At 31.0% G+C, this 20,892-nt stretch overlaps 1 long non-coding RNA gene across 1 annotated transcript in view; it reads left to right on the top strand.

The window, feature by feature from the left end:
• The window catches only part of LOC132754748 (uncharacterized), a 41,540-nt gene that overhangs the window by 16,174 nt on the left and 4,474 nt on the right, over positions 1-20,892 (top strand). The gene's annotated exons all lie outside the window — the stretch shown is intronic.

Raw genomic sequence — 20,892 nt, 5'->3', positions numbered from 1 at the left:
AGAAGTGACAGATTTTAATTCAGTTTACATTAGTAGACATAATGAAATGCAGTTTATCTGGAAGTGATTGGTTAAATAAGGCTGTACTGTTAGTAGGTCACTAAATTGTTCTAGTTTTCATCCATCCAGAAAATACAACTGACAGCCTGTCAACAGCAGCAGGAACCTGGTTTGACATATTTAGTGTTCAGAGCAATAATGCTGTAACCACTTGAACATAAGGAAGAAGTTACTTGAATTAACAGCATAATTAAATATATAACACTTAAGTTTTTAATGTTCCACTTTTACAAAAGTGACCTTGGTCTCAGGTCAAATAGCATTCTTAACCCCTTTCACTGCCATAGGACGGCATATTCCATCCCTATTATTTTCGGCGTATTTGCCATATGAACGGCGTTTGCTGTTTCCATAATAATTATTATAATAATAATAATAATAATAATAATAAATATATATAGAAAATTATACCATCGACAATAATTATTATTATACAAGCAGATTTGCAAACATATATAATTATTATAATACTAATAACAAATAATAATAGTTATATTAATTAATAATATTATAGTAATTTCTTAGAAAACCTTCTGGCAAATAGGTGATCAATAAATAAATAACCCTCTGGCAGCGAAAGGGTTAAACAATTAGTTGCAAATCTAAATTATGTGTATCCTTCTCAGAGTCATTTATTAACAGGTACAACATGTAAATCACTTATGCATGGTGTTAAATAATTTTCTTAAACACCTGACTGAGGTCACAGGTGAAAGCCACTTTAAGTTAACATCTACTTAGCTTTGCTCAATTCTGTTTATGACTAATGGGTGGAAACTTCACACACTTATTTGAGAGCATAGCAGAATTGAGCCACCTAAAGCCCATAACTCTAACATGGTTTTTGACAGAAAAATGGTCCTTTTCTAAACTTAGAAAATCCTACAATATCCAGGCTCTTAATTGTTTTACTTTAGGCACTGAGAAAAGTATAGTCAAGTACCCAGTCCTACTAGAAGCTCATTTTCCTTTATGTCATTGCAAACCCTTGCATATTGGTGGCTCCATTTATTCTTCATTCCAGGAGTAACAACAGGTACTTTGGTTGTAAGACATAGTTGTCAAGCACTGATACACAGTGCCTTATAAAGCTAGCTTATAAAATATTGTTTCAAATGTTTCATCTGAATGCTTACTGTAAATAAGTAACAGAGTGAAGGTCAATCTTGATTTCTAGTCAAATAGACTGTTTCCATTGGACCATTTAGCTGCTGTTTAATTTCAGTTTCTGATGTGTCAATTATTATAACCAGAAGAATAGATTAAAAAGCATTCAAGCATATAAAGTTCCAATACATCTGCTCGGTAATACATCATGTAAATGACTTGTAATGTATTAAAACTGAATTCGGTCAGTCACAGTGATGAAATTCTGTTGTCTTGTAATGATCAAGACAGACAGTCGCTCCCATTATTCTGTATAATTATTGCTGATAATGTCCAAGAAAAGCAACATTAAGCGGATAAATTCAGTCTGGACTGTATAAACCGACGCATTATATAATCATAATCATGGTAAATGACATCGGTCATCTGTCAAAATATTATTTTTTTAGATGCCAAAGTATATTGAAGTAGATCAAGATTGAGATTGTGACAGGGAGGGATGATGCTGGAAATTGACTGGTATTTATATTGAGAATGAAAAATAATCCATCACAACTGGGTATTGGTTAGGAACTGCAATGTGTTAGATACCTGTGAACTTGATTTTATATAACAAGTTTTTTTCTTCTTTCTCTAAGGGCTTATGGTGACTTTCCATCTTGTAAAGTTAAACATACATGTATATGGTATTTTGTAAGGAAATGTTATTTGTGATGAAATATAGATAAAAGCAGCAGTTCTCATCTATTTACATGTAACCCAGTGCTTTGTAGAGTTTTTGTGTTTTTTTCTCTTTCGCACATCTTGCATAATCTACAGGCCATGTTTGTTTTTATCTGTCCATATGCCTGTCTATGCTTAAGCACTTTCTTGTTTGTCCAGTCAACTTTTGAGCTGTATAATGATATTCATGATACTTCTGTCAAATGGTTATCTCATAAAGTTTGTGGGCATAGAGCATGCACTACAGGCATCTATTTACGTTGAAGTCAATGTCATTAAAACTAAATAGTATAATGTGGATTTATTTGATCTATATCTCTTGAGTTGCTTGAGGGGTTAATTATTATTATTTCAAATGTTTGTTTCATTGAGACAGATTTTCAGGCACACTGAAATTACACAGTATCAAATAGTACATATATCTGACAAGTTTTGTTAATGTGCTTAGTACATTGTTTCAGACAAGTAAAAAGCTAATGATGTAAAATATGTTATCTCAAATAAATTACAATTATCTTAGCTTATACAATTTATTTTTTTCAATTAAAGCAACAAGTTAAGATTTGAGGAACGTTTCCTTTTAATTCAAAAGTGGGATTAAGGCACAGGTTTTTGACCATAATTGCTTGTATTATACCCACTTCTTAATCATCTTTTGCAAAACTACCATGTCAAATTTTAGTACCATGTGGATTACAAAATGCTATCATCTTTTTCTTAAGTATTTCTCTTTGATGACTTAAACTAATAGTTCTTTTAATCTGATTTATGCAAGCAATTTGAAGTTACAGGGCCTTTGATATTTATGCTGATCTATAAATGAAATACTTTTTTTATCTTTTGGCTTCATTATATAGTTTTAGAGAATTTGATACTTGTAAGTTTTCAGCTCTTTGCAGTCATCTTTATTTAGGGTGACACAGGCTTACAAAGAATTACCTAATTCTCTTTGTGCAGAGGGAAAAACATATATATAACATTATATAATGTTTTTCTTTTGTTTTTTTATACTAAGCATGAAATATTTGATATGAAAAGCATGAAATATTTTTACTCATATTTTCATTTCTATTATATTCTTTTAAAAAAAAAATATGCTGTTTTCAAACTGGTGATTCTTCTTTTATAAAATTATATTTTTGACTAAACTATTTGCCTTGTTTTGCAAAAAATTACAGAATAAATCATATTGAATTTTATCTGCTCCAATAACCATTTATAACATTACAAACTTTAGCTTTCAGATAATATACCATTTAAATGTCATTTTTTGGTGGGAAATTTTATCATATCTTTTGCATATAACTGCACACAGTTAAAGGGCATTTTGATGTTTTTGCCCATTAACTATTCTCCAGATAAACCACTAAAATAAGACTTTTTTGCTCTGATTTTGAGAATGCTTTTTGCATTTATTTATTTGTAACATGATAAAGAACATTATGGTACATTTGTTTAAATAAATGTTTTAGCCAACACTCAGACATGATCAAAAGTCACATGCATTATTTACTGCGCTATATTTGGTTATTGTATTTTGTATCATTATTCTCTTACATTTGAATGTATATATATTTGCTTTAATTTCCTGCAGTGTTACATGATCAAAATTTTTAATATGCCACCCAAAATTTTTGTAGCGTTTGTCTGTCTATTCTTCCATCCTAACTTTGTCTGATCCATAACTTTGGCATTTATGGATGGACTTTGTTGACAGTTTAAAAGGTGATGGTTTTACTTATGAATGTCAAAATAGTACATTGATGGTTGTGTCTCAGGTCATATCTTTATCATGAATGAATGATTGATTTTAAAATAATTGGGTTCACTGATTATATGAGACAGTAAATGTTTCTATATTCTTGTATCACTCTTTTTGTAGAAATCATACTTTTGATGCAAGTCAAAGGTCATGGTTCTTCTACCTCTACTGAACACTGCTGGGGGGGGGGGGGCATTTGTGTCTGTTTTCAACAACAGATCTTGTTTTTATATGTTTTTCATAGAAACCTTAAAGATTCATGTACTATACTATTCTTGTGGTTCATTTTGTTGTTAGCAATTATTTTGAAAGATATTTTTGCAGGTAAATACTTATTTGTGAAAAGACATCAACTTAAATATTAAATTTTGGTAATAACTGATATGTATATTTCAGATGAAAATTCTGCTGATATTATTATTAATATTATTTTAACTGACTAAAAACTACAAATATGAATTTTGATGGCATGGCTGAGTGGTTAATGCATGGACAAGTTATCTTAGGATGTCTGTTTGGGTTCAAATGCCGTCAGGGGCAAGCTGTTGTTACCTTGAGCGAAAAACTTTACACTCATTGCTAAGTACTGCTTATTCAAGAGTGCTTCATACGCTTTTATCTTCTAACACAACCAAACTAAAATAAAATGTTTGTTATATGATCAGCTACCAAAGGCTGTATTAAATGGACACTCATTTTGTAATTCTGATTGCAATTTGTTTTCCCAAGTTGCAATATCTAAGCTGAACTTGAGTAATAAGTGATCTATTATATTGAAACAATATTAGATTGAAAGGTAAACCACAGAGGAACCAAATTTGATATGAAAATTGCTAATACTTGCATGTCTAAATACACTTTCTTACAAAACAAATATATTTAGACAAATAGAAATTGGGATATTATCAAGTATGAGCCAGTAAACAGTCTGTAATTGAGGAGATATTTTGACCTTAGAGACAAGTCTTAAGAACTGAAATGAAAAAAAGTTGTTTCATTTGCATGTTAGAACATAATTTAAAGAAAATAATTTGGATGAAAGGAATATTGTCTTCAGTAAAGTACTAGAGTAAACTGTATTACTATAAAGATAATACAAAGTTGGCAAAATATTCATTACTTAAACAATAGCAAACAAATTTGCTGTTGCCAAGGACATATTTGCTATTGCCCAGAACATATTTGCTGTTGCCCAGGACAGGTGTTGCCCAGGACATATTTGCTGTTGCCTGTTGCCCAGGACATATTTGCTGTTGCACAAGACATTTCATTATAATTATAGTTTTATAGAATTTAATACTTGTAGGTTTTCAGCTCTTTGCAGTCATCTTTATTTAGGGTGACACAGGCTTACAAAGAATTACATAATTCTCTTTGTGCAGAGGGAAAATCTTATATAATGTTTTATTATTTTTTCGATACTGAGCATAAAATATTTGATACTATTCATGAGATATTTATACTCATATTTTCATTTCTTTTAAATTCTTTTAAAAAAAATATGCTGTTTTCAAACTGGTGATTCTTCTTTTATAAAATTATATTTTTGACTAAACTTGAATTTTTGACTAAAATTAAATTTTTGCCTTGTTTCGCAAAAAAATACAGAATAAATCATATTGAATTTTATCTGCTCCAATAACCATTTATAACATTACAAACTTTAGCTTTCAGATAATATACCATTTAAATGTCATTTTTTGTGGAAAATTTATCATATCTTCTGCATATAACTGCTCACAGTTAAAGGGCATTTTGATGTTTTTGCCCATTAACTATTCTCCAGATAAACCACTATATCTTGCTCTGATTTTGAGAACTGCTTTTTGCATTTATTTATTTGTAACATGATAAAGAACATTATGGTACATTTGTTCATATAAATGTTAACTTAACACTCAGATATGATCAAAAGTTGCATGCATTATTTACTGCGCTATATTTGGTTATTAATTAATGTATTTTGTATAATCATTCTCTTACATTTGAATGTATATATATTAATGCTTTAATTTACTGCAACAAAATTCTTAATGTGCCACCCAAAATTTGTCTGGTCCATAACATGTACTTTGTTGACAGTTTAAAAGGTATAGGTTATACTAATGAATGTCAAAATAGTACATTGATGGTTGTGTCTGGTCATATCTTTATCATGAATGAATGAATGATTTTTTAAATAATTGGGCTCACTGATTATATGAGACAGTAAATGTTTCTATATTCTTGTATCACTCTTTTTATAGTAATCATGCTTTTGATGCAAGTCAAAGGTCATGGTTCTCCTACCTTCTACTGGGCCCTGCTTGGGGGGGGGGGGCATTTGTCTGTTTTCAACAACAGATCTTGTTTTTATATGTTTTTCATAGAAACCTAAGATTCATGTACTATACTATTCTTGAGGTCCATTTAGTTGTTAGCAATTATTTTGAAAGATATTTTGGCTCAGTTTTAAAATACTCATTTGTAAAAAGTCATCAACTACTATTAAATTTTGGTAATAAGTGATATGTACATTTCAGATGAAAATTCTGCTGATATTATTATAAGTATTATTTTAACTGACTAAAAACTACAAATATGAATTTTGATGGCATGGCTGAGTGGTTAATGCATGGACAAGTTATCTAAGGATGTCTGTTTGGGTTCAAATGCCGTCAGGGGCAAGCTGTTGTTACCTTGAGCCAAAAACTTTACACTCATTGCTAAGTACTGCTTATTCAAGAGTGCTTCATATGCTTTTATCTTCTAACACAACCAAACTAAAATAAAATGTTTGTTATATGATCAGCTACCAAAGGCTGTATAATGGACACTCATTTTGTAATTCTGATTGCAATTTGTTTTCCCAAGTTGCAATATCTATGCTGAACTTGAGTAATAAGTGATCTATTATATTGAAACAATATTAGATTGAAAGGTAAACCACAGAGGAACTAAATTTGATATGAAAATTGCTAATACTTGCATGTCTAAATACACTTTCTTACAAAACAAATATATTTAGACAAATAGAAATTGGGATATTATCAAGTATGAGCCAGTAAACAGTCTGTAATTGAGGAAATATTTTGACCTTAGAGACAAGTCTATAGAACTGAAATGAAAAAAAGTTGTTTCATTTGCATGTTAGAACATAATTTAAAGAAAATAATTTGGATGAAAGGAATATTGTCTTCAGTAAAGTACTAGAGTAAGCTGTATCACTATAAAGATAATACAAAGTTGGCAAAATATTCATTACTTAAACAATAGCAAACAAATTTGCTGTTGCCAAGGACATATTTGCTATTGCCCAGAACATATTTGCTGTTGCCCAGGACAGGTGTTGCCCAGGACATATTTGCTGTTGCCTGTTGCCCAGGACATATTTGCTGTTGCACAAGACATTTTTGCTGTTGCACAGGACATATTTGCTCTTGCACAGGTCATATTTGCTGTTGCCCAGGACATATTTGCTGTTGCCCAGGACATTTTTGCTCTTGCACAGGACATACTTGCTGTTGCATAGGACATATTTGCTCTTGCACAGGACATATTTGCTCTTGCACAGGACATATTTGCTGTTGCCTAGGACATATTTGCTGTTGCCCAGGACATTTTTGCTCTTGCACAGGGCATACTTGCTGTTGCACAGGACATATTTGCTGTTGCACAGCACATCTATGCTCTTGCACAGGACATAATTGCTGTTGCACAGGACATATTTGCTCTTGCACCAGGCATATTTGCTGTTGCACAAGACATCTTTGTTGTTGCACAGGACATCTCTGCTATTGCATGGGAGGCCATCTTTGCTGATGCCTAAGACATATTTGCTCTTGCACAGGACATATTTGCTGTTGCCCACTGGATATATTTGCTGTTGCACAAGACATTTTTGCTGTTGCACAGGACATCCTTGCTATTGCCCAGGACCGCTTTGGCATTGCACAGGACATCTTTGCTGCTGCCTAAGACATTTTTGCTGTTGCACAAGACATCTTTGCTGTTGCAAGTCATCTTTTCCTTCACACAAACTATCAATACTTATTAGCTGTTCATGATTCTTTTGTATTTTGGGAGTCATCTTTGCTCATTGGAAATCAATTTAATCTTGACACTTTGAATGACCATCATTCTTTGCCTTAAATGGCAGTTACAGGTAATGTCCATTTAAACTATCATTAATTTAAGATTATTTCCTACCATTATGACTCAGTTATCAAAACTACAATAACTTCAGCTGTATATTTTCTCAGACCATATTGATTTAATATTAAGTTATCCACTTTCGAAATGTTCTCAACTCTAAATGCATTCCTGAACAATAGCAAGCTCAGAATGTTTCATTTCTTTTTTTAGACAATCAATATTTGGTGAAATTGAAATTTTCTCTAATTTTGCAATCTAGATAAACTGATATAGCATTGCTGATTCCCCCAATAGCCATTTATTACATCACCAACACAATTATCCAAGTATTGATGTATCTATTTTAATGTTGTTTTGAAGAAATTTATCATTCCTCTCACATATATTGCTTGGTAGTCAACTGCCTTAAAATCTTTGAAATTGGACATTTGATGGAATTAATGGAATGTTAGCATCCTACTTGATGTTATGTAAGATGTTTCATAACTTTAAAATAAGACTGCTTATCTGACTGTTAACTTACTGAGTTTCTTAAATGGACTTGTCCATCTTACATCTTTGGAACTCTCCATTATTGATTTTTGGGGAAAATCAAAATGAAAGTTAGTTGGCAAAAAATAATAATGCCTGGCTTGACTGCACAGCTGTGCTAACTCTCCTGGCTGCATTGATGGCAAAGACTGATGACAGATCAAGCATGGCATGGTTTTCCATCACTTATGAGTAAATACTACCAAGCACTAAATTTTAATGCCTTGATATCAAAATCCACCCACATCCACCTTCCATTATGCAGGATATAGATCTATTAAGAATATAAAAAATAAACAGTTAATTGCCATTAAGTGTATAATTGAGTGAGTGAGTTTTCTCAAATTTCCAATAAACAGAAATATTATTGCATTAATTTTGCACCCTAATAATCAAATAATAAGAAACAGCAGAATTTCTTTACAAACTGTTGAAAGACATGTCTATTACAATGTTACAGACCTAACAAAAAATCTATATCAATACTGACTCCAACATTGACAATTAAATGAGATCAAGGACTATATTTGCTAAGCTTCAATAATTAAAGTTCAGTAATACCAGTAATCCTCTATGTGAACAATGGCAAATAGCAACATCTGATGTAATGGGCAATTGCTGATACATTGTAAAAACAGAGAAAAAAATGCCAAATGGAAAGCTTGAAATTGGCAATTACTTCAATCAGTATGATATTTGAAATCTGTAAATCAGTTTTAATTTGTGTACTTAATTCTACCTGTATATATTTCCATTCCATTTTTATGCCCCACGCCATATAATGGCAGGGGCATATAGTGTTACCCTGTTCCGTCATTCCGTCATTCCGTCATTCCGTCCTTCCGTCCTTCCATCATCATCAGTTTCCGTTCATTATCTTAATAACCCTTGCACATATTGAACTCAAATTTGGCATATGGATATGTCATGAGAAAATACAGGTCAAGTTCGAAATTGGTCATGGTTCGATGATTTTTGGCAGAGTTATGCCCCTTTTACATTGAAAATAATATGAAATTTTCAGTTTCCGTTCATTATCTCCCAAACGGTTCAAAACATTCAATTCAAAATTGACATATGGATATGTCATGAGAAAATACAGGTCAAGTTCGAAATTGGTCATGGTTCGATGATTTTTGGCAGAGTTATGCCCCTTTTACTTTGAAAATAATATGAAATTTTCAGTTTCCGTTCATTATCTCCCCAATCGTACAACACATTCAACTCAAACTTGACATATTGATATGTCATGAGAAAATACAGGTCAAGTTCAAATTTGGTCATGGTTCGATGATTTTTGGCAGAGTTATGCCCCTTTTACTTTGAAAATAATATGAAATTTTCAGTTTCCATTCATTAACTCCCCAATGGTACAACACATTCAACTCAAACTTGACATATATATACGTCGAAGGAATGCGCAGGTCAAGTTCAAATTTGGTCATGGTTCAATGATTTTTGGCAGAGTTATGCCCCTTTCACTTTGAAAATAATATGAAATTTTCAGTTTCCGTTCATTATCTCCCCAATTGTACAACACATTTAGCTCAAACTTGACATATATATATCGATACGTCAAAGGAATGCACAGGTCAAGTTCAAATCTGGTCATGGTTCGATGATTTTTGGCAGAGTTATGCCCCTTTTACTTTGAAAATAATATGAAATTTTCAGTTTCTGTTTATTATCTCCCCAACAGTATTAAACATTCAACTCAAATTTGACATATTGATACGTCAAAGGAATGCGCAGGTCAATTTCAAATTTGGTCATGGTTCGATGATTTTTGGCAGAGTTATGCCCCTTTCACTTTAAAAATAATATGAAATTTTCAGTTTCTGTTTATTATCTCCCCAACAGTATAAAACATTCAACTCAAATTTGACATATTGATACGTCAAAGGAATGCGCAGACCAAGTTCGAATCTGGTCATGGTTCGATGATTTTTGGCAGAGTTATGCCCCTTTCACTTTGAAAATGATATGAAATTTACAGTTTCTGTTCATTATCAACCCAACAGTGTTACATATTCAACTCAAAATTGACATATGGATATGTCAAAGGAATGCGCTGGTCAAGTTGGAATTTGGTCATGGTTCGATGATTTTTTGGCAGAGTTATGTCCCTTTCACTTTGAAAATAATATAGATACATCTTAGGAATAAGCAGTTTAAGTTTGAATTTGGTCGTGGTTCAATGATTTTAGACAAACTTATCTTTCCTGAATGTTGGAAAAATTTTGAGCAGCATACTTTTGTGGAAATGTATATAGCCATTATGTTGGCTACAAATATGCAATATGCTATTTTTAAAAGGTTAAGACTGAATAATTTCAGTGCCTTGAACATTGTATAAAAATGGTTAAGACTGAATAATTTCAGTGCCTTGAACATTGTATAAAAATGGTTTGTGTTAACATTGAAAAGTTTTAAGGGCTTTGAACTTAGAATGAAAAAAATAATTTGTGCAAACAAATTTGGAACTAAATATTATAACATTTGAAATTTTGGCTGCATGCGGGGGCATCCGTGGCATGATGACACATTTCTAGTTTTATAATGATTCTTTCATGTTAGTGTATAATTTTTACATCAAAGAGATTTTCACAGGATCAGCAAATTTTAATGACGGTTATCACTACCAATATTGTTTTCTGTTGATGTTCCTCTCATTAAATTACGTTCTGACATGCAATCTTAACAAGTAAGGTTGTTTTTTTCATCAATTTCAGTCTCTCTTAGAATTGTCTGCACAGTCGTTATGTCAGCTAAATTTACAGACTTTATCCATCACTAAGAGAGAGAGGGTCTTTTTTGTATTGTGGTAATAAAGATTTAACAGTAGTTCAACATTTTCAATGTCGAATTTGTATAGCCTAAAATATTGAATTGCCCTTTGTTGCTGTAAGGTTTTGTTTTTTCTGAAATTTATATAAAAAAAACAGAGTCTTAACATATCATGGCATGGACATGCAGCCACTCCATGTGGCATCACATTTACAGGATTTACCTGAGTCCTATACCACTGTACAATGTACTGTAATAGAAAAACTCAAAAACTCAAAACTCGCAAAATTTAATGTGATTTTTCCCATCTTATCCCAGGGTACATCATCATGCTTTTACAGTAGCCAATATATATACCGCTCTTATAGGACACTGCGTAATTAATTGTTCAATTTAATACAATGCTGTAAATTGTGTGCTGATTGAAACAGGTTTTGAGAATGTTTTATCTACTTTTGAGTTATGGCCCTTGCTTGTGCATGCACTTTGAGCTAAAATGTGCACAGTCTTTTTGTAAAGCTTTTATGACATTTTTGTGCTAGCAATCTGTTAGTTTTAAATGCAATAAATGTAAAGCTAAGTGCACGGAATGACAAATTTCAACATGGTGTCCTTAATGAGAACTGAAAATGGCTGCTTTGGGAAATTTGATGTCATTGTTAATAAGTTTACCGACATTATGTTTCTAAATTGTCTGCCAGATTAGATTGAAAGTAGGTCTTTTTTGAGATAATATATTATTCATAAAGAAAATCTGGGAGAAGCTGCTTTTGCATGTGAAATCAGGATTTTGATTTGCAACCAGACTGCAGAGGAACCTGATGTATTATGACCCTTTCATATAAGCCATTTATTTCTATTCTTTGCACTCCACTACCTAAAGCTTTAACTCGCATAAAAATTGTAAATGGATGTAATTGGTGAGAAAAGTAATTAGTTTTAACATATTTGTGAAACAAATTCTTGCAACTCATTTTAATCACTTTTGAGTCCGCTTACTAGAACCAATCAGTACTGGTGTCATAATTATGAAGAAACATGGTTGTGACCTAAAAAGGGCTCAAACCTATGATCCCTGGGTTTAGAGGCAAACATCTTAAGCACTAGGCCACCACTCACTTCAGAAAAGCAATAAATTGGCATTTAGTTATTTGTTTTCCAATTTCATGTTTCTATAGAAAGGTTTTCAGCTGTAAAAGGTTAAAATCCCCCGTTCTTCGCTTCAGTGTTGTTATATTTTTTTGGTCCTTCGGGATCATTGATTACAGCACTTTTCTTAGTGTTAAAATTGAATACAGCTTAAGCCAGTGTTTGGGAGTGGTAGAGATGTTGCACTTTTACATTATTTCCCATGAACAGATTTGATCAAACCAAATCTGCAATTTTTAATTTATTTTGTTGTTTTAAATTCAGTGCTTCTGAGGGATCTCCTAATTTCCAGATTTTTACAAAGTGTTCTATCTTATTCATGGGAAACCAATAAAAAAACAGAATATTGTCTCAACAAAAGCAATATTGTCAATTGGTATTTTATTTCTTCTTTAAATAATTGATATAAATATATGTATCTGGCCTTATAGGATAAATAACAAGATTTATGCATTCCCTAAATGCAACAGTGATTTATACAGAGTCTGTTTCAGGCTATCGACCTCAAGAAGAATTGACTTTTCCTCAAAATGTTCAAATTTGACAAAACATTGCCATATTACATAATCTCCAATACCCTTTTATAATGCCATAAATCTTTGTTTGGATTTGAATCTTATCTATTTGGATACAATTTTACATGAAAAAAAAACATCCTTCAATATTTGTGCTGCTGGTAATTGATGTCTCAAGTGTTTCTGTAACAACAGAGATAGCCAAGTGGATTGCACCAACATATGCACAGTTTTCTTTGGACAGAAACAAGGTTTCTTACCTTTTTGACAAATAAGTTAGCATTTGGCAGCAGTTTTCTTTCAGAGAAAAGTATTGAAATTGTTTCAACAGTGAACCTAACATACTGTATAGAACTAATGACAATTTGATTCTAGTTTGTGTTGGAAGATTAAAGAGTGTATTGAATTTGAATGTTCTGGAACTTCAGTGACTCAGTATGAAAACTTGGTGTGTAGCATTCAAATATAACAAATCATTTTAAAGTTCAACTTAATTGCAACCTCAAGTTCACTTTGATATAAGCAAGATCAATTGTATACAGTCCATTATGAGTCTGGGTGAACAACTTTGATTAGTTATAAGTTTCAAAGACACAGTTTCTTTTATTGTGGGTGTTAAATAATGGTATTTATAATCAATGCCATTTCTGATTTTTCTCATTTAATTATCTTCAGACATGCAATTTTAACAAGTTTTATCAATTTGGTTCTCAGTTAAGACATGTCAACAAAATTTACAGATTTTATCCATCTTAAATGGATAAAGTCTGAGAACCAGTTATAATACAGTAACACTGATTTATTAAGTGACACATTTTTTTCTGAATTTAAACTAAGTTTTTTTCTTAATTTTAAACTTTAAGGCTATAATTCTGTAAATATTGAACAATGCAATTATTGTAATTAACTGAAAATTATAATGCCTGCCCTGGGAAATGGTGGTCTTTTCTTGTTTATAATTTGTGCATTTGTAATTCATTTAGGCTTCTGAATTTTCTGCATATTTATGTGGCAAATGTAGCATTGTTTGTCAATTTGTTTCATTAGTTCTGGTAAAAATACTAATTAATCTCTTTGGAATACTGTTCTATGAAATATTCAAGAATGGAGATTCACTTAACATTTTGTATGATTAGGGAAGTTAAACTTTGCACTTAATGATTATACTTTGTCTTTTGATTATTGGCAAAAGCAATTAAATATATGATAAATGCCTAAATTTCCTTGCTTTGCCATTGACAGCTATTATTAAATAAATTCTATAGACTTGCATTTAAATGATTTGCATCCTTTGAATAAGTAATAAATTTACTCAATTATTTTGAAGTGCAAATAAAATATAAAACATTCATTATTTAATTGTTTTGTTGAATAATAAATCATTAATTGATAAGAATCAATATCATTTGATGTGCATTGTCAGCAATTTAGCAAATTTCTCCTTTTCTGAGTCTCCTCCTTCAATCTCATCTCACTGACTCATGCATTTGGCTTGAAAAAAATTCATTTAAATGCCTGAAAACACATCATTTATAGCATTTTGTTTACTTACAAAATCTTCTAATTATCAAATGTTAAATATTTTTTCATTGGTTAGTATTTCTTTGCTTCACTGATTTGAATATCACTACGGGTGCAGCTTTATTTTGTCTTCCTACATATTTTCCTTGACCGTTTTGATGGACACGTCTTTGTTCTGTGAAAATTTTGTTAAGGCAATTATTAATACTTTACAGCAGCTTCTGTCTAATCTTATTCTTGTAAGAATGTTAAATTTATAAGAATACTGAAAAAAATGATTAAAAATGACTAAAAGAGTTAAAATTACTTAACCTTGAGCCTGATGAAGGTAACTTATTGTGCTCATATGACCAGTGCAAACCAAGAATTGATGACACAACTGGTCAGTAAATATTTTGATATTTTCTCTTTAAATGATGAATAGTTTTGTCCAGATTGAAAAGTCTGTTTATGATATTAATGATAATTACCAACCTAAATATTTTAAATGAATTTGTTGATTTTCAATGTGGACAAAACCATCCACTACAATGCTACTAAATTATGAGTATCTGTTTTCAAGAGAGTTACTGAGTTGTGTGTACAATTTTGTACCTGTATAATATACTTTATTTTATCTCTAGATTTCACCTAAATAGAGCAATTAGATAAACAAAACCAGGTATTCAAAATAAGGTAATAAATAAAAGCAAGAACAACAATGCTGTTGATTTTGCTAATTTAAATGTAAAGGTACATGTAATCATGTACTCTTGTATTTCTTGTATAATTATACATTTATATGTATAAACCTGTACAAAATGATCTTAAATGGATTATGGCTCAGTTTCAAAATGAATTCAGCATTTATCAGGCTCATACGATGAAGGACAACATTGTATGTATTCCTTAATTTATAACCAAACTAAAATAGGATTGTGTTTTTTTCTTTTTCTTTAAATTTACAAACCAGACAAATTGATGTGTTTCTTTGTTTTCTTTTTAACCATTTATTACATCACAAAATCAATTGTGATATTGATGTATCTATTTAAATGTCACTTCAAGGAAATTTTGTTTGAAAAGGTGCTTGTTATGACTTGTAATTCGGGTGTCAAGAGATAATTGGTGTTGAGTGAGTTTTCTTAGAAGACATAATTTCTAATTAGGAATATCAACAAAATATTTCACTATCAAATATATAAATTAAAAGACCCTTCTTTAATAATTTAGTGCTTGAAATAGGAGTGACATTGATCTGTCTGTCTAAGGCATAATAATTGGATTTACCCTCCAAAATTAATGTTTTAACTACTATTGAATGTCTGTATTAAAGAAACACTAGGCCTCAGTAGCATTGCATTAAATTAATGTTTCACCTTTTAGAATTGCAAAAATGCATTTTATAACATTTGAACAATTGTTTTATATCAAGTTAAACGCTTATAACTGAAAAAGAGATGTCTGAATGTGATATCATTTGTCAAAAAAAGTAGCAAAATGTTAAGTAGTATTTTGACTTCCATACAAAATACTAATTCAGACACTATAAATATATACTTATAAGGAAGAAGGCTAGAAGCAATAGAAGCAAAAGAAAGTATTTATCCAAGAAGATTCTTTTTGGAAACTGTAACAAGACATGAAAAACAAAAAAAGTTTTTGAAAAATGAGATTAACATCATTTTTGTGGCATAATGTGCCTTTCATTGTTAGGTAAGATAAGGGACAAACAGCCCCTTAAAAATGACCAAAGCATCCATCAGATAAAATCTATCTTTTGATATTTAAAATGGTTATTTGATAAAGATCAACATTTTTTCTTCGATTTTACATTTATTCTAAAAACTCATGTTTTTTGTTAAATTAAATCACGAGCTTTTTGCCATTTTATGATTCAAACTTAAATGGGACTTTTTTTAAGGGCATTTGACCAATGGGGTTATATAAAACAAATCTTTTTTAAAATCAATGAACTAATTAATAAAAAAAGAAAGATTGTTCGGTTGAAGACAAGCATCTGCATTAAAGAAATAAATTCAGACAGTTCTGTAACATATAAGTACTGACAGTAGATTCTATCACAGAAATCTTTTACTCTTAACATTGGTTCTGATTAAATGTTTCTCTTTTAAGATTTGGTATTTTCTGCATGCAGGATAATACCTCATTGTAAAGTTTGTCTTCACAACAACAATGCTGGCTTTAAATTACAATCTTGTTATATTAAAAAAGGTGCAAAGGAGAAATGTGGAAGGATAGAGATTTGAATTTTATTTTGCCATTTCTCTAGGTTTTCTTTTCTTTTTGCCTCCCACAAGGGGGTTGGATGGTAAAAATATAGATTTGCCTTTATCCCTCTGTCAAGCTGTCTTATTCATTGTTACGTTGTCCTAAGTCCATAATGGTAGACTGACAAAACTTTGAATTCTAAATGAATACCTATAAGAATATCTGGATTCTGTGTACTTCTGTACTCTTATTTCTTCATCAAGCAAATTCAGATTGTTGAATTGAATGTTGTCCAGTAAAAGGTAAATGATATATAGAGACTGCATGGACTTAAGATAACTTTGAGAAATGCCTATCAGAGTTAATTTGTCGAAGTTAATTTGTCGTCTGTTGTTTTTATGATTGGTCATAGATGTTAGATAAGTCTGTTTCCAGTGTAATTGGATAGCTGCTTGAAATGGCTGGAAGAATTTGGCCGGATAATAGCCATAATATATCAGCCAGTCTTGACAACCTGTTTATTGTCAGTTTCCGGAACACTCTTACTGGAAGAGGTCAGTGGTCGTTTTATTGCCAGTAAGTTACGGCAGAATTTTGACAGGGAGCAGAGAATATAGTAAATAATTAATATGTACATGTATATATATATATACTTTCGGGTTTGTATGATAAAAATATTTCTTTAAACGATCACTGAACATAACTAACTGTCTTCTGATGGTACTTATGTTAAAAAGATTGTGATACTATTTGCTTGTCTTATTTCTTAAATGATTGTTTCCTTCACGGATTTATATTACAAATGATTGTTTCCTTGAAGGAGTTTTTTTTTTCTTTGGCAAAAATGAGTTTTTTGTATAATTATGATTTAAAGCTTAGAATATTGAACAAAGATATTAGAGTTCAGTTTAATGCATCAATTTCATGCTACCTTAAAATTTGCCATTTCAATCTTGGAATTTTATAAAAATATACCTTTATTTTGAACTTTAAAATCCATAAGAATTGCTTAGTATACTTTATATACGGCTTAGTATACTGCTAACACATAAATTCCAAGAAAGATCAAATCAAATGACATGATAATTAGAAAGTGAACAATTATGTCTTTCGATGTCATTTGTAACCTGAAATGAGGTCAGATTGTTTTATTGCTTAAATGAAATATAGATAAACAAGAAAATAAATTGAATGTACACAAAAAAATAGCAATTTTATGGATTTTTGTTTAGTTAAGTAAATGAAAACGAGAATTTTTTTTATAGGGTAATACAAAGTATATCACCACGGGCACAGAATTCCTTGTGGCATTATTAAAGGAGAGAAAAAAACACATAAAAAGTAATAACCTGTCAATTGTGATATTGATTAATGTCTTTCTATATGACCTTTTATGTGAATTAAGGAAGAATTATGGCCAAATTAGAAGACATATGGTTTTTTGCGTCAGTTGAAACCGTCATATTTATTGGCATGTCTGCCAGTGGTTGTTCCCAATCCAGAATATTTCATTCAATATTTGACAAGACAGGCATCCTTCTTATTAAAAAGATTTCAAGTTCTTAATAAATTTCTGTAAATGACCTTGATTATCTATTGATAATGAATGCAAATAGTCCATTATATGCATTTACAGTATATATCATCAATTGAAATGATTGACCTTTATGAACACAATAAGTTAATCTCAGTATAGGGAGCATAGAATTTTGTTTTGTCAAATTTAATCTTTATTCCACCTCAAATTCAATACACTAACTCACTCTGGTATGTTTTTTAGAACTAATCCTTAGATATGAACATACTTTTACAGTTACAACTTAATAAATGTAGTAAGTACCACAAGTTGACTAATCTATTGTGACGGGTCTAAGTGCACCTTGAAGCTATAATGGTAAAAGTTTGTTTGTACTTACAGATTTAAGGCGGGAAAACCCCACATTTGCCAAGTTCCGGATAACTTCAATTGATTTTTCAGAAAATGGGCATTCCAAGGAATTTAAACTTTGCAATTTCCTCCCCTTTAATTTTTTTCCAGGCTCCACCTCTTCATAATTTTTCTACATCCCCTATCCCACTAGAAATACCTAAGCTTATGATCGTCCGTAAACTTTTACTTTAAACGACATCTCCTCATAAACCACTAAGCCAATTGTATCCAAACTTCACAGGAATGTTTCTTTAGTATTAAACTTTAAAAATTGTTCAAAGAATTTAATTCCATGCAGAACTCATGGCAACCAAACAAAAAAACTTTAAAAAAAATTCTTTAAAAAAAAGAAAGAGCTACATGTATATTGGCCCCGCCCCGGGGTCATTGATTTTCCTTATATGTGTATAGTAAAAACATAAAAAATCGTCTTTTAAAAGATCCAAATAAAAGCCCTGGGGTCAAAATTGGCCCCACCCAGGGGGGGGGTCATTGTATTTCCCTATTTGTGTATAGTAAAAACTTAAAAAATCTTCTTTTAAAAACCCCAAAGAGCTAGAGCTTAGATATTTATCATGAAACATCTTCTTAAATGGGTGTCTACCAAGTTTGTTCAAATAAAATCCCCTTGGTTATAATTGGCCTGCCCGGGCGCCTATATACAGGTGAGCGATTTCAGGGCCATTATGGCCCTCTTGTTACTAAATTATTTAAGGAAAAATGAAAAAATGCTACATAAATTTATGTAAACAGTAACCATGTATGAAGAAGATAATAAACTTCACAGTTAGAATATCCAATGATTGATTGATGATGAGACATGCAGTGTTGTATCTGATGTAAATTTAACAGCTAACAACTTTAACAACATGTTATACCAGTGAAATTACTGTTGATACAGCCTTTCTCTGTCTGTTTATTCAGTCTCACTTTTAATTAAGAGCTTCTCCCTACCACTTAAGTAGAAAATAATCTTCTTACCGTGATGGGCTTCTCTCAAATTTCCTGATGTCACACAGCAATGTCTCTAATCTCTTCACTTAACTATCAAATTAAATCATTTCTACTTTTTTCCTCTGTCTAAATCTAGTTCTATACTGCCCTAAAGGTCAAAAGAATAGTATGGTTCTTGCTGTACCTTATGTTATGCATGTACTAGTATTATAGTTGTACTGTATTTATATTTAGAATACTTTTTGGGGACCAGTTGTTATTTTATTTTCTTTTTGTTTTTTAAATTTTAGTCATACAGTAACTGTTATAGGTCTTATTGCTGCTTAACAGGTTTTCTTGTCAATGGAGACATCAGGTGCACCTGAACATTATTTCATACAGAACTGTTATAGGTCATATTGCAACTTAACATCTTAATACTTTTTGGTGCACCTGAACATTATTTCATACACTGCAGGAACAGGCTTCTGCGTTAAGAACTATAGCCCTTCTTTAAGCTTAATCTTGAAAGCTTGAAAATAATAAATATACAATTTTTTAAATATGATTGATAGTAGAACATTATTTTGCCAAAAATATTACATATAGTTCATCAAGATGAAGCATAAATGATAATTAATTTTCACTTATTATGTCCTTTAAATGACCACTGTTTTAACAATGTAAACCCAAAGTGGAATTCAACAATTTAGTGACATGCCCTTCATATATGGGGGCTTTGGTATTTAAATAGTGTTTCTTGTTTTAAAAAAACAAAAAACACAGCTTGCAAATAGTCTAAACATTATGAAGACAGTATCTAACTTGTGTATGAAATATATCTATAATTCTAAGATAGGTACCTGGGGAATTCCTCTGTTAACACTGTCACCCTGCCTTGTGTGACGTCATGGGACTTAAACAATCCAGCAAAACAAACCTCTTATATTATGAATTGACTGTGTTGCTTATTAGACATTTTAGACTTTTTAAAATATTGTAATAATTAGTTTTGCAAACTTTTCATCAAATTTAATAAAAATTTACATAAAATGTTGTTGTTTTCTTTTAGATTTGTCTGATTTGTTTCAAGCAATGTTTTATCAAATATTTTGTTTAGAAAATCAGGAAAAACAAATTTAATCTGTTTAGATTTGAAAAACATATATCAAACTATTGGAAAGGAGCATCCTCTTTGATCCAAGAGGGAAATCAGCAAATGCCAAACATAATTTGGATTTCCATCAAGCATCTGTTAGAAAATACAAGCCAATTTAGAGCAGTCTCCAACTTTTGCATAATCTGTCTCGGTGGATGCTTGATTTATTCAAAATTATGAAAATAGTCAGCATAATATGAATAAATGAGTAATTTTGTTCCTGTGGTCTGACCTTAACATTATTAGCATTATTATTAGCAGTCAAACATGTCTTCAAAGACCAGAGAAAAATAAGCAATATGAACAGATTTTTTTTCTCAAAAATTTAGCAAATTAAAATTTCCATTGGAAAAGATGAAATTGATCAATG

Source organism: Ruditapes philippinarum, unplaced genomic scaffold, assembly GCF_026571515.1.
Source record: "Ruditapes philippinarum isolate M1 unplaced genomic scaffold, ASM2657151v2 ctg3602_1_1_1_1, whole genome shotgun sequence".
In the NCBI taxonomy this organism is placed as follows: Eukaryota; Metazoa; Mollusca; class Bivalvia; order Venerida; family Veneridae; genus Ruditapes; species Ruditapes philippinarum.
Note: the sequence above shows the minus strand (reverse complement) of the source record. Positions and strands in the feature narration are given on the sequence as shown.